The sequence below is a fragment of the Pan paniscus genome, chromosome 7 (assembly GCF_029289425.2).
Source record: "Pan paniscus chromosome 7, NHGRI_mPanPan1-v2.0_pri, whole genome shotgun sequence".
NCBI classification, from domain to species: Eukaryota; Metazoa; Chordata; class Mammalia; order Primates; family Hominidae; genus Pan; species Pan paniscus.
The window spans coordinates 77,657,161-77,671,367 of NC_073256.2; the positions used below are offsets into that span (position 1 = coordinate 77,657,161).

At 42.1% G+C, this 14,207-nt stretch overlaps 1 long non-coding RNA gene across 3 annotated transcripts in view; it reads left to right on the forward strand.

Annotated features, from left to right (window-relative positions):
• The window catches only part of LOC117981407 (uncharacterized), a 41,915-nt gene extending 30,125 nt beyond the window's left edge, over positions 1 to 11,790 (forward strand). Inside the window, exons 2-6 of one of the 3 annotated variants that reach the window (XR_010112939.1) lie at positions 1,262 to 3,275; positions 7,705 to 7,819; positions 9,028 to 9,270; positions 11,212 to 11,326; positions 11,489 to 11,790. This is a non-coding gene — a long non-coding RNA (uncharacterized LOC117981407). Of the gene's footprint in view, positions 1 to 1,171; positions 3,276 to 6,809; positions 7,500 to 7,704; positions 7,820 to 9,027; positions 9,271 to 11,211; positions 11,327 to 11,488 lie in introns of those variants that run through there. The other 2 variants (XR_004672913.3, XR_004672912.3) reach the window with 2 other exon arrangements.
• Positions 11,791 to 14,207: the final 2,417 nt, after the last annotated feature.

The window sequence follows — 14,207 nt, forward strand, 5'->3', positions numbered from 1 at the left end:
CCACTTGAGGAGGCAGTCTGACCCTTAGCAGAGCTCGAACGCTGAGCTGGGAGGTTCACTGCACGCTCTTCAGAGTCATCAGGCAGGGACGTTTAAGTTTGCTGAAGTTGTGCCCACAGCCACCCCTTTCCCCAGGTGTTCTGTCCCAGGGAGATGGAGGTTCCATCTATTAGTCCCTGACTGGGGCTGCTGCCTTTCTTTTCAGAGGTGCCCTGCCCAGAGAGGAGAAATCTGGTAGTCTGGCCTTAGCGGCCTTGCTGAGCCGTGGTGGGCTCTGTCCAGTTCAAAGTTCCCAGTGGCTTTGTTTACACTGTGAGGATAAAACTACCTATTCAAGCCTCAGCAATGGTGGATGCCCTTCTTCTGCCAAACATTCAATTATGTCAGATGTTTCTTTTCCCAAGCATTCAATATTGTCAGGTTTTTCTCCTGCCAAATATTTAATCTGATGTGTCTTCTGCCAAATGTTCAATCTTGTCTGATATTTCTTCTGCTGATGATGCAGTCTTCTCAGATGTTTCTTCTGACACACATGCAATCTTCTTAAATGTTCTTTCTGCCAAATATTGCATCTTGTCAGATGTTTCTTTTTCTATGTCTTCCCACAAAGCCTCCCAACTCTGATGGGGTGCTTCTCTTACATCCACCCAGCTCCTCTTGTTGTCTGCAGCCCCCAGTTGGCAGTTCCTGTTACCTCTTCTTATTGTCTGTTTCATACAAGTTTTTTCTCTTGAGCATAAGGATCTGCTTCAGCTTCCGTACTTTTTTTTCTGGATGGAAGATTTGTGAATCTTCCTGAAGTTCTCAACTGGAATTTTGCACTGATGTTATAAGAAGATGTTATCACAGAAGGAGCTCAGGGGCACCTGGCACTTCTGGCTCTTTACAGCAAAGATCTTTTTCATGGCTGTGACTACCAACTTCAATAACACCACAGCTCACCCTCACTCTTCCTCACCTTCCCTCCAACCCCAATGCCAGCAAGCAATTTGCTCTGGCCAAGATCTCTGACAGAGGTCTCATCGTCTTGAGACTCTTAGAGAACAAACACACCATCTCCAGCCTCTCAGAGCAGAAACACACAGTCTCCAGCCTCTCACAGAAAAAATAAATAAATAAATAAATAAATAAATAAATAAATAAATAAATAAACAAACCTCACCATCTCCAGTTTCTCACAGGAGAGTCTGGCCATCTCCTACTTCGTAGTGAATAGACTCACTGTCTCCAGACTGTCAGATGAGAGACTTATCTTTTGCAGCCTCGAAGAAGAGGACCCCAATGTCTCCAGCCTCTCAAAGGAGAAACTCATCATCACCAGCTTTTGGAGGAGAAACTGGCTGTCTCCAGCCTCTCAGAGAATGACCTTTCCATCTCCAGCCTCTCACAAGAGAAACTCACCATGTCCAGCTTCTGGAAAATAACTCACCATCTGCAGCCTCTCAGAGGAGAAACTGGTTGTCTTTAGCCTCTCAGAAAAGGAATTCACAGTCTCTAGCATCTCAGAGGACAAACTTATCATCCTGAGCCTCTCAGAGAAGAAACTTACTGTTTCCAGCCTCCTAGACAGAAACTTGCTGTCTCTAGCCTCTCAGAGGAGAAACGGTCACCAGCCTCTTAGAAGAAGAAAACCTTGCTGTCTCCAGCCTCTTGGAAAAAAAAAGGCCATCTCCAGCCTCTGAGAAGAGGACCTCATTGTCTTCAGCCTCTCAGAAAAAGAACTCACCAACTCCATCCTCTGAGAGGAAGAACTCACCATATCCAGCCAATCACAGAGACTCACACTCCCCAGCCTCTCAGAGGAGAGACTCACTGTCTTCGCCTCTCAGAGAAAAAACTCACTGTCTCCAGCCTCTCAGAAAAGAAACTAACCATCTCTGGTCTCTTGCAGAGGGATCTCACTATCTCCAGCCTCTCACAGGGGGACTTCATGTCTCTAGCCTCTCACAGGATGACCTCACTTTCTCCAGCCTCTTAGATGAGGAACTCACAGTCTCTGGGCTCTAAGAGAAGAAACTCATCATCTTGAGTCTCTCAGAAGAGTAACTGACCATCTCCAACTTTCCAGCAAAGAAACTGGCCATCTTCTACCTCTCAGAAAAGAACCTCACCATCTCCAGCCTCTCGGAAATGGAATTGGCCATCTCCCGCCTCTCAGAGGAGGACCTCAATGTCTCCAGACTCTCAGAGGAGGAATTCACAGTCTCCAGACTCTCTGAGATGAAACTCACTATCCTGAGCTTCTGAGAAGAGAAGCTTACCATCTCCAACCTCCCAGTAAAGAAACTGGCCATCTCCTGCCTCTCAGAATGAGGATACACCATCTCCAGACTCTCAGAAGAGAGACTTGTCATCCTCAGCTTCTCAGAGAAGATACTCACCATCTCTACTTTATTGGAAGAAAAGCTCACAGTCTCCAGCCTCTCAGAAGAAAATCTGGTCATCTCCAGCATCTCAGAGGAGCACTTCTCCTTCTCCAGCCTCTCAGAGGGTGGAACTTGTAGTCTTTAGCCTCTTAGAGGAGAAACTCATCATCTCCAGCCTTCTCTCAGAAGGGAAACTGGCTGTCTCCAGCCTCTCAGAGGAGAAACTTTTTGTCTCTAGCCTCTCGGAGTAGGACCTCACCATCTCCAGCTTCTCAGAAAATAAATTAATCATCTTCAGCCTCTCAGAGGTGAAACTCACCATCTACAGCCTCTCAGAAGAGTACCTTGCAGTCTGCAGTCTCTCAAAGGAGAAAATTGCCATCTCCAGCCTCTCAAAGAAGAAACTGTCTGCAGCCTCTCAGATGAGGAAATCTTCATCTCCAGTCACTCAGGAAAGAAACTTACCATCTCCAGCCTCTGAAAGAAGAAACTTGCTGCCTCCGGCCTCTCAAAGGAGGAACTCACCATCTCCAGTCTCTCATAGAAGGGCGTAATTTTCTCCAGCCTCTCAGGAAAAAAAAAGACTTGCCATCTCCAGCCTCTCAGGAGAAACTCATTGTCTCCAGCCTTTCAGAGGAGAGAGTCACCATGTCCAGTTTCTCAGAGGAGGAGCTCACTGTCTTCAGCCTCTCAAAGTAGGGCTTTGCCATCTCCTGCTACTCAGAGAAGAAGCTCCCCACCTCCAGCCTCTCAGTGGAGACAGTGGGGTTACAATGGCATAGCATTGCCCCAACCCCCAAAAGAAATAGTATCAAAGTCCAATGTAAACCTATTAATTACGTGGCTGTGCTACAATCAAAACATAGATCTCTGATGTCAGCCTTATTGTTCTTCATTGTGTTGATCAAGGTAAGCATGTGCTTTCATCTTTAGTTAAGAGATTCATGAGTATAGGACACAGCTTAGTGTTTAAGTCTTTTGAGTCTTAGACAAGGAATTTCCAACTATAAATGAAGCCATACTAAAACATAAATGGCAGAGGTTTCTGGGTATCCTCGGTGTCCAAAGTGACTGCCAGCAAGTTTATTCATGTTCTGTCTCTCTCTTCCTATAGAAGTGCCCTAGCCCTCAAGTCCTCCTCACTCGAAGCCTATGGACTCCTAATTTGCACACAAGTCTAACAAGCCACATCATTTTGTTTTTCAGTTCATAGCACTGTGAAACAGGAGACATTAGAGGCAAGCATTGATAGCAGTAAAAAGGGCAACCATTAGGAAAGAGTCAGAATATTAACAAACAAATGTCAGAAATGAAAGTCAAATAGTCCAGGACTAATCTAAGGGCAGATATTACCATATACAATAAGCCATTGGGATGTCTCTAGATTTCAGCATAGTTCATTAGTTTATGCCCAAAACAGTGACTTAAATCTTCCTCCCAAAAAGATGAACTTGTGATTATTGTTCAATATAAAATGTAATACATTAAAAAATATAAGACTTTTTTTTGAGACAGAGTCTCACTCTGTCACCAAGGCTGGAGTGCAATGGTGAGATCTCGGCTTACTGCAACTTCCCTCTCCTAGATTCAAGCAATTCTCCTGTCTCAGCCTCCCAAGTAGCTGGGATTACAGGTGCCCACCACCACGCCCGGCTAATTTTTTGTATTTTTAGTAGAGATGGGGTTTCACCATGTTGGCCAGGCTGGTCTCAAACTCCTGACCTCAGATGATCCACCTGCCTCGGCCTCCCAAAGTGCTGGGATTACAGCCGTGAGCCCCCACACCTGGCTCGGTGCAGCTGCCAGTATGGGGCTGGATGGTCTTTTATTAAAAATATAAGACATTTTTAATAAAAGAAGTTAAAAAGTCTGTGGAAGTATTGAGGGTGAGAATCTCTGCTAGCTAGATCTCTATATTAAGTGATGAGATAAGCTTTATTAAAAATGAGAATCAGTTCATACTTAACCTAAGCCTGACAGTGCTGGGCAGAGAGTCCTGCTGTACCACTACCAATGGAGCCAGGCAAGGATGCCTCTCTGCTAGACACAGCACATATGGACAAAGCCACAAGCTATGGCTCGTCCCAATAGAATCTTACTAGTTCCCTGGTAAGGTTAGCTATAATCTCTTCTAACTCACATCATTTGTATTAAAAAAAGAAAGAAACAGATGATGACTGATACACATGTTGGTTGGTAGAGCTTTCAGGTTCCTCTTTCCATGTAGTTGAGGAAATTCCTCAGCCCATTGTCACCTCGGATCTCATGCTGCAACTCCATCCTTAGCTCAACACCCGCTTTCAAAGGGTTGCTGGTCTTCAGGTAGAGCAGGTTCTGCAGATCAAAGGACATTTTTCACTAAAAATCTCTGACATCAGAGACAGAGACTACATATCTATAATGAACCTTTCCGAAACCTGTCCATTAGAAAGCCACTTCTCAGTACAGAGGTGGCCCTTGGAGTCTTTCCAGGATTTTCACATCCATCTGCGAAGAGGAAAAGAACTCCTGAAACTGGGCTGACTTCATAACCAGTTTAATTTCACACATCTCACCTTTCTGGAGCTGCCTTGTTTTTCCCTTCTTGCATCACTGCAGAGAAAATTCATGGACTTCCTAAAGGTGAGACTGACCCATTAGTAAGAAAGTCTTGCTTTATATTAAGTTGGCTTTCTCTGGAGATCTCCTAACTGCTTTATAAACATTCTTTCACACCTCCAAGCAGGTAGGTGGTAACTCATATTCAATTGTTACTTTAGTTTCAGTGATCCCCAGGAGCACTGATCCCCTGACCAGATGCCATGGAGGCTGCTAAGTCAGGTAGCTGGCTGGGCTGTGGAACGATGGGCAAAACCACAGCTCAGCCCCATTGTCTTTGGCTGCAGATTACCCAGCAACAGGGCCGCTCTCCAGATGCAGGTCAAGGAGGAGTGGACCCTGAGGCCTGGCAGCAGGCACACTTAGCTACCTGGAGGCCTTCTGAGGGAAGCCCCATATCCGGAGCCAGTACCTGAGCTACAGCCGCTACGTGCAGGTTGCGCACTGATAGAAGTGGCCCTGCGCCTCCAACTTCCCGCTTCCCCTCTGGACCCCAGCAGCGCAGACTCCCATGTCAGATGCCACTGCCGCGCCTAAGTCAGGTGGTCCGCCTTGCAGCAGCACGAGGGCGGGAAAAGGCCACTCAGCCTCATACTGGCAGCTGCACAGTGCCCAAAACCCGCCACCTCGTGCCAAGGAAGAGCACACCCTAGAATGGGGGGTTGGGCACACCCTAGAATGGGAGGAGCAGCAGAGCCTAGAATGGGAGGCTGGTGTCCTCGGGGACCCTAAGGCTGTCTGGGACCAGCCCTGCCAGCCTCCACCAAGGACTCTGCTGCAGCTGTCACCTGCACATAGGGCTCGGTAGCAGAGATGGCAACCCCCAACACTGCCCGCGCCACCAGCAGTGAAAAATACAAGGCCAGAGGCTACCAGGGCTTTAATTCAGGCGGTTGGCAGGACAGCTGCAAGAAGGGAACCGGCAGCTGCAGGAAGAGAACCTGGCGGCCACACAGTTTCCAGCGCACACGACCCGGAGCTCAGGGCGCGGGAGAAAGAGGAGCTGACCGTAGGGTGGGAGGGAGGTGCACTCGGCGACCCTCAGGCTTTCTGGGACCAGGCCTCCCAGCCTCCGCCTGGGCTCAGCTGCAGCTGCCACCTGCACATGGCGCGCGGCAGCACAGATGGCAATCCAATACCCTGCCCGCACCACCAGCCCTGGACCCCAGGGAGAGACACTGCCACTTCAACTAATTCAGGCGGTCCGTGCCGCAGCTGCCGGAGGATGGGAACCGGTGCTCAGCCCCATCCCAGTGGCTGCACAGTGCCCAGGACCCACGACGCCGAGCTCTCGGAGCTGGCCAAGATTCCATATCGGACCCTATGGTGAAAGGGCCATGCAGTCGGTGACATTCAGGACCTCTGGGACCAGCCCAGTCGATCTCCACCATGGGCTCAGTTGCAGCTGCCACCTGCACATGGCACCCTGCAGCAGCGGTGGCAACCGCTGCCCTGCCCACTGCCACCACCAATGAGGATCCCAGGGTCGGCCGCATAATTCACCCGGTGGGCCCTGCAGCTTCAGGAGAGTGAGAAATGTCCACTCAGCCCCATCCCGGTTGCTGCATATTGCCCAGCTCCCAGGACCTCACACTCTGTGCGTGGGACAAAAAAGAGTGGAACCTGGGGTTGGAGGGATGTACACTAAGCGACCCTCAGCTGTGTGGGACCAGCCCTACCAACTTCCATCGTGGGCTCAGCTGCAGCTGCCACCTGCACACGGTGCGGGGAAGCAGCGATGGCAACCTTTCACCGTGCCCACGCCACCAGCAGCGTGAAACCCAGGGCCAGACGTCACCAGGAGCCTAATTCAGGCGATTGGCCCGGCAGCTACAGGGCGGGAACTTGCTGCTCAGCCATCGGATTTAGGCTGCTGCACAGTCCCCAGCACTGGCGACCTCGTTCTCTGGGCGCAGGGCAAGGAAGAGAGGACCCCAGTTGGGAGGGTGGTGCACTCGGAGACCTGAAGGCCCTCTGGGACCAGCCTTGCCAGCCTCCGCCTTGGGTTCAGCTGCAGCTGTCATCTGCATATGTCGCGCGGCAGCAGGGGTGGCAACCCTCAACGCTGCCCGAGCCACCAGCAGCGCGGACCCCTGGCCAGATGCTCCAGCAGCCCCTAATTCGGGCGGCCGGCCCTTCAGCTGCAGGAGGGGGGAACCAGTGGCTCAGCCCCATGTAGGCGGCTGCACAGTGCCCAACACTCAAGAGCTCGCGCTCAAAAGAGGGCAAGGGAGGAGCAGCTGCAGGGGGCAGCGTCGTTAGGCGGGCCCTGAGACAGCTGGGACCGCGCGCTCCGCTCTAGGGAGCTCGGCCAGTCCACAGGCGTCTCAGCAGCAGCTGCCACCTGCATGCGGTGCCGGCGAGTGCTCGGCTCAGGGCGGTTTCTGGCCACACGCAGTTTCTGGCCACGCGCAAGGCGGTTGCCTTTTGAGGTCCCATGGGCGCTGGGGCCCAACTGCTCTGCTCCGTATATTATTTATTCTCCGAGAGGTTGGAGACGTCCCTGTCCGAGAAGTTGGAGGGTCCCTGTCTGAGGTCTGGGCCAGACTGCCTTGCTTTCTGGTGCTGGGCCGGATGGGGGCGGGGTGGGGGCTGGGCTGGGGGAAGGGCGAGGGCGAGTTGTGGCGTCTCTGAAGCCAATAGCTGGGCCATGAAGATGATCTTGGCTGTGGAGAGCCAGAAGGGCCAGGTGCGCCTGAGCTCCTGGAGTAACTGCATCTTCTCTAACCCCTTGTACCAGACCCCAGATGAGGATGTCGGGATGATACACAAAGCTGCGTCCAGGGGAACGCGTGGGAGCTGCAGCGGAGGCTCCCGCTGAAGAGAAAAGACCAGTCTGAAATCTACAAGAACAGGTGTCGGGAACTGCGGGCTGCGGGCTGGGGGTTGAGGGAGGAGGTGGGCAGGTGGGGAGAAGCACCTCCTTCAGAGTTGGGGGCTTGGGGAGTGGGGGCCAGGGGAGGCGTGGAAAGAATAGTGTGTGCGGGGTGGGCCGTCCTCGTCCCCAGGGCGCTGGGCTTTCTTCCTAGGAGGACTCCGCAGCGCCTGGGATGTGGACGCCTTGGGGGTGGAGGGCCCAGGCCATCTTTATGAGCAGCAAAATAAACCCAAAACTTTAGCTGGTTCCTTCACCCACAGTTCCTCTTACAGAGCACTTTAGAGAGAACTTTAAAGTGATTTAACAAAATTAAGTATATATTGTTTTATTTTTAATGCACACATTTTAAAAGATAATGTTAGATACATTATAGAAAGGTACATAATGAAAGAAATAATTCCCATAATATATTACCTTCTGGGCTAAGAATTTTTTGGCTAAAATCCAATATTTTATATCAATGAATACCTATGTAAATATGTTCTTTGCTGAAAGACCTTAGAAGGAAACTTTGAAGTAGGAAGAAGTTTCACGTTCTTAAATAAGAAGACTCACTTTTCTCGAGGTGTGAGATCTTTATTAATTTTACATAAATCACAGTTATCAAAGTTAATATTTTTGAATTACACATGCTGTCTTTTAATATTAAGATGGCTTAACATTTTTGTAATGGAGAAAAAAAGTCTTGCCTTTCAAAATGTGCCATTAATTTGCATAAATAGTTTGCTAACAGCTGAAAAGATAGATAAATGAATGCAAGAGAATATAAAATCCAGGAACACCCAAATATATGTAAGAATGTATAACAGGGTAATGGTGAGACTTTATACTAGTAAGAAAACAGTTATTTTTATAAATGAAATGCCTGCTTTTTGGAAGAAACTAGCTAGATTTTTATGCCACAAAAATAAGTTTCTCATTGAATATAGATTATTTTAAATATGCAAAATGAGAAAAATACCAGAAGAAAACGCAAATGCCTATTTATACAAATACATTTTTGTGTTGACAAAGACCTTCCTAGGAACCTCTCAAGCAAGCATTCTGAAAGTTTATTTGCAAAATTAAAATTAAATCACAGTGCTTATGAGAAAAAGATAAAATAAAAGACATCATACTTATATAATATTATTTACCACGTGTTTTTGTGTGTGTACATATTAAAAATGGCTATTCATTTTACAGAGAATTATTCCAAATCAATATGAAAATACCTCTAAAACTGGGCAAAGTACCTTTTCCAGCTCTGCAAGTCACCTATGCACATAGGAAAAAATACTTAATGTGTCTGATAAGAGAAGGAATTTAATTTAAAAAAGGAATGAAATGCCGTTTTCTATCCTAAGTTTGTGAGGATGAGGAGCAGTGATATTTACACTTCTGCTTAAAGTTAAGTTGCTGATGACTTTTCAAAAGGACAATTTGGTGGTAAGTACCATGTTTAAACTATGCTTATGCCCTTTCTTGATCAATTCCATTATAGTAAAATACATTTAGGAAACGAGAGATACATGCAATTTGTTTTTCTCAGCAGTGCTTAAAATATGATTGTATTAAAGAGAATCCATATAACAAATTTCATAAATAAATTTCAGTGAATATATAGTATGGGATAATATGAGACCACTGAAAGTAATATCTACAAAAGTATGTTGACATATGAAAATGTATTTTGGTGTATCAGGTGAAGATAACATTCAGTTTGATTACACATACAAACTGACTATGTTCTTGCTTTATCTGAAAATATGTACCAAATGTGATAAAATTTGCTATTTGGGAACAATTGTATTATAATGAACTGTTTTTCCTTTTTAAGATTTGTGATTTCTTCACTGAGCAGGGGATTGGGGATCTGTGGTATATAGCATATAGCATAATTATTACTAATAAAATAATCCTTAAGAAGAGCAGAAATATGAATTTTGCACATAAAAGTAATTTCTCACTTTCTATTTTTAAATTTTTATTTCTATGGATTAGTATAGTCTGTGAACTTTCAGTGTCTTCAGAAGTGAAGATAAACTTTATCTGTGATATTGGTTTTATATATGTACATATTTTATTAAACATATTTTTATTATGTATAGATTTATTACATATATGCCAATAATTATATATTAATCATTTTAGTTTCATGTTATTATTATGAAAATAAAAATAGTGAATATAAGTAACTATTACCATTGCAAAAATACCACTTTATTTGTAGCTGTTTTAAAAATATTAAACTTCCCCACTGTATTTATTCATTTTTAAAATCTATTTATTCATCAAATACAAGCTGAATACCTGTTATGTAAAAGACACATTATACTAACTATCAAGACCCTTCCATTCTTAAAAATTTCATGTGTACCTGCCCAGCCTGAGAAAGCTGAGAGATTTAAAATTAGAGAATTAGGACTGAGTCTCAACTGAAGCTTGTCCTCTCATCTTTCAAAAAAAAAAATCATTTCTGATGTGGGAAAGTAGTGCAAGATAACATCAGCAGCCACTTTGAAAATGTATAGGTCTTAAACAGTGATATTAATTATCATAAATACTTACCCTACATGCATTTTATACATGTAAATACTAATTTACATACATGCATACATTTAGATTGTGTACATCTAAATATTTAAATAAATGAGCCATATTTATTTATTTGAATCCTGTCTTCTATTAGGCTTAAAGTTTTTAAAAATGAAGGAATTGCTTTGTTTTAAAAATTTGCTTTTATTTCAATGCTCCTTTTCCATAGTACATTTAAGTGCTTAAAATTGATTTAAATGTTAATCATACGACTAGGACTTCCATTGTCCTATTGTATATACCGTATTCCACTTGATGTAGCCACCATGGATTGTGTGATGCTGCCTTATTTTTATGTATCAATAAAATAATGTTTAAAATGCTGAAAAATGTAGTTGTAATAAATAATGAATTATAAGTAGCATTTCAATGTCAGAGTTGTTGAAATATGAGAAAATGAGAATCTTAGAATCATTGAAATACAGTCTTATCTCGAACCTTTAAATCATAGCACAAAGGAAGTATAATGGTACCATTTTACCTAATTAAAATGTTGTCTTTATTAAGTAGTAGTAATAATTAGAATATCTAGCAAGCGAAAGATCTTAAAATAGTATTCAAGTGCAAGGTCAACTAAACGAGAGGCCAAGCTCTTTCTATCCAAATAGGTCACTCTTTCATTGATGCAGTGAATAATAACAGCTAATAAATATTGTCCCTTTTCAGGAGGAAATTAATATTTGTTTTGAAAGCAGAGGAATAGCATGCTATTTGTTGTTTGCAATTACGTGAATCATTGTATGTTTTGAGATAGTGGACTAAACTTCTCCCAATGTCTTCTCAATTTCGTAGGATGGCTCCACATTTGGCCTGTGCCAATGGCTGCCCAGAAGTGGTAACTTTTCTGGTGCACAGAAAATGCCAGCTTAACATCCGTGACAGTGAAAACAAGACACCTCTAACGAAGGTATATAGTAGCCAGTTCTTTCAGCATGAGATGGATTTGGCTTAAATACATAGAATAAAAATGAATTTGTCTCATTGAAATATAACTAGTTTGTGAAACCTGTGGAATACTTATTTTAATTTCCTACAATTTACAATTTATTTCTTGTTCTAATACTGACAGGCTATAACATGCCAAGAAGATGTGAAACTATTCTGCTAGACCTTGGTGCTGATCCAAATATTACCGATGTCTATGGCAACACTGCTCTCCATATGCTGTCTATAATGAGAATATGTCAATGGTAGCAAAACTGTTTTCACACAAGACAAACATCGAAGTGAAAAACAATGTAGAGCAACCAATGTTATTTTCAAAATATTTGAAATCCACTTGTTTTAACACTGACATATGTAAGGGTCAGTTTTTCCTATTTGGAAGCTTAAGCAATCCCTGAATAAAAATAATTTGAAATAACGGTCTAAGATTTTACCTTAAATACTAATATCTTTAAAAAAGTATTAGAGAGTATGGCTTTCTTTTATGCATTTATGGTACATATTTGAATTTGTTATAGGTAAAACTTTTGTTTTCAATTTTTTTTTTGACTGAAGTATTTTTTTTCTTTCTAAGTAGTGTACAACAACACAGGAAAGCAAAGTTGGCCTGCATAAATTAAGCCAACGTGTAAAATTTAGGAGACCTGCAAAAATCTGTATTTCAGGCTCCTCTTAAATAGTGGAATCTGGTTTCCCTTGAGCCCATATTACTGTTTGGTGTGCTATGAAGAGGCTGTAGCTTCACGCAAAGTCTGTGGTCTCCAGTTTGCCGTTGTGCCCACCTAGGGACTTACTCAGGTCATACCCTTTGCCTCTGTAAATATTTTAGTTAACAACTCCTGTCATATAGTATATTTTGGTAAAGATTTCAAGGTTTTCAAGACAGTTGATAGTTATTTATAATATATAGCCTATATTTTGTATTAATTCCTTAATAATGGGTTTGACTTTTAGAATTTAGAAGTTGTTTTCTAAATAATGATTTTTCTTTATATATACCATAAATAATAATCACATTGGAATGCCTATAGGCCTTTTTAGGTTAATTATGGTTATATTTGGATAGGTTATGCATATTGCAGAACACATTTTATCTTTCTCCTCAGCATTGTCTCTGAAAATGGAAGTGATTTAGTGGCTTTTATTATGCTAAAATAACCCATATAGTTCAGCTAGAAATTGTATTGATAAGCCATTGCATTTGTATTTCTGATATTTTGCCAAAAATAAAAAATAATTTTAAATAGCAATGAAAATGGAAACCAGAATAAAAATGGATTAATGCATTTTAAGAAGTAGATTTGCATTAGGGTCCTAGGATTATAAATATCATTATAATTGAGAATAAAATTTCATACTGAACTTTGTAACAGCTAAAATTCTGTGACCCTGTAATAGGAGAAACCCAATGGACCATTTAATAATAAGCAATCAAAATTCATTTGAAGCCTATCTCTTCTAATTTAGAGCCCATTTCCTTAGTGACCTACTTGGAGCAGGAGCACCTGACTTTGGCAGCTGGGATCCTGGGCCCATTGATAGAAAATAATCAAGTGAGTTTGTATCACTTGGAGGAAAACTCTACCTTTATTGGAAAGCTTTAAAAACTGTAATCCTGAAACTTTAATTCCTCAAATGTTAATATTGCCACAAAACCTATTGTCAAATAAGGATTAGGCAAAGTTCAAGACATTTCTTGAATACTGGACATATAATTCACAGTTTTATAATATTTCTCAAACATAGATGATCATAGGATCTTCCTATTCCGGTACAGTCTTTAAATTCTGGCAAAGTAAATATTCTTTGGAATATAGTTTAAGAAGTACTACTCTAGAGGTAATAATTTAGATCATTAATTTAATAAAAATACTTAAAGTATTTACTACGATGTCATAGGGTTTGAGGATAAACAGATAAAAGATACAGCAGCTGCCCTCAAGAATCTGTTGGTTTAGATAGAAATCAGTAAAATTATTACAATATACCATGTGAAATGCTGTGCTAGAAACAAAGATTATTGAAACCAGTGACTGTTTCAAATCATTTTTGGAGCTGACCAGAGTTAATGTGAGTCAGAGGCCGGATGTTTTCAAGTGGAGGAGGAGTGCATGGGAAAGCACAGAGGAGTGAGAAGGAAGGGACAGATTTTATTTGCTTTCTATTTTATGTGTTTAAGTTCATAAGACCTTATATAAGGTATTCAGCTCAGCTGACAAATATGTAATTTTATGAATTATAAATTGTTTTTGCCATTTTACAGGATGGCCTCATACCACTTTTACTTGCCATAACTAAAAGAAGACAGCAAATGGTATAATTTTTACTAACAAAAAATGCAAATGTAAATGCAGTTGATAAAGGTTTAGTCATTTTTTTAAAGTGAGTGTTGTTCTAGAGTCGTAACATTCAAGTTGGAAATATTAAATTAATCAGCAGATTAGCTTATATTTATTGGATTATAGTGGAAAATATCAAAACAAGTCACCAGTTAGGTAGAAAAGCAATTACTTGGACTGGGCAACATAAAGAACATATGTATATGATAGGATTTATATTCTCTTATTATATTGGCTGATGTTATTTGCAATCTGATGTTTTTGGTCACATTATCTTCTATTAGTAAAGGGTTTTGTATTAGTTTTATAAAATATGAACTTTAACTTTCAGTTTGCTTATTGATTCAATATTGAATTATTAAGTATTTATAGTATTTCTCTACCTTCTGCTTTTTATATACTTTTTCTATAAAATGTAATATGAATCATAAATAGGAATTGAAAATTATTTTGTGTTTTGGATGACTGTTTGCTTTAAGGTGATTTATTTGAAAAATATTAATG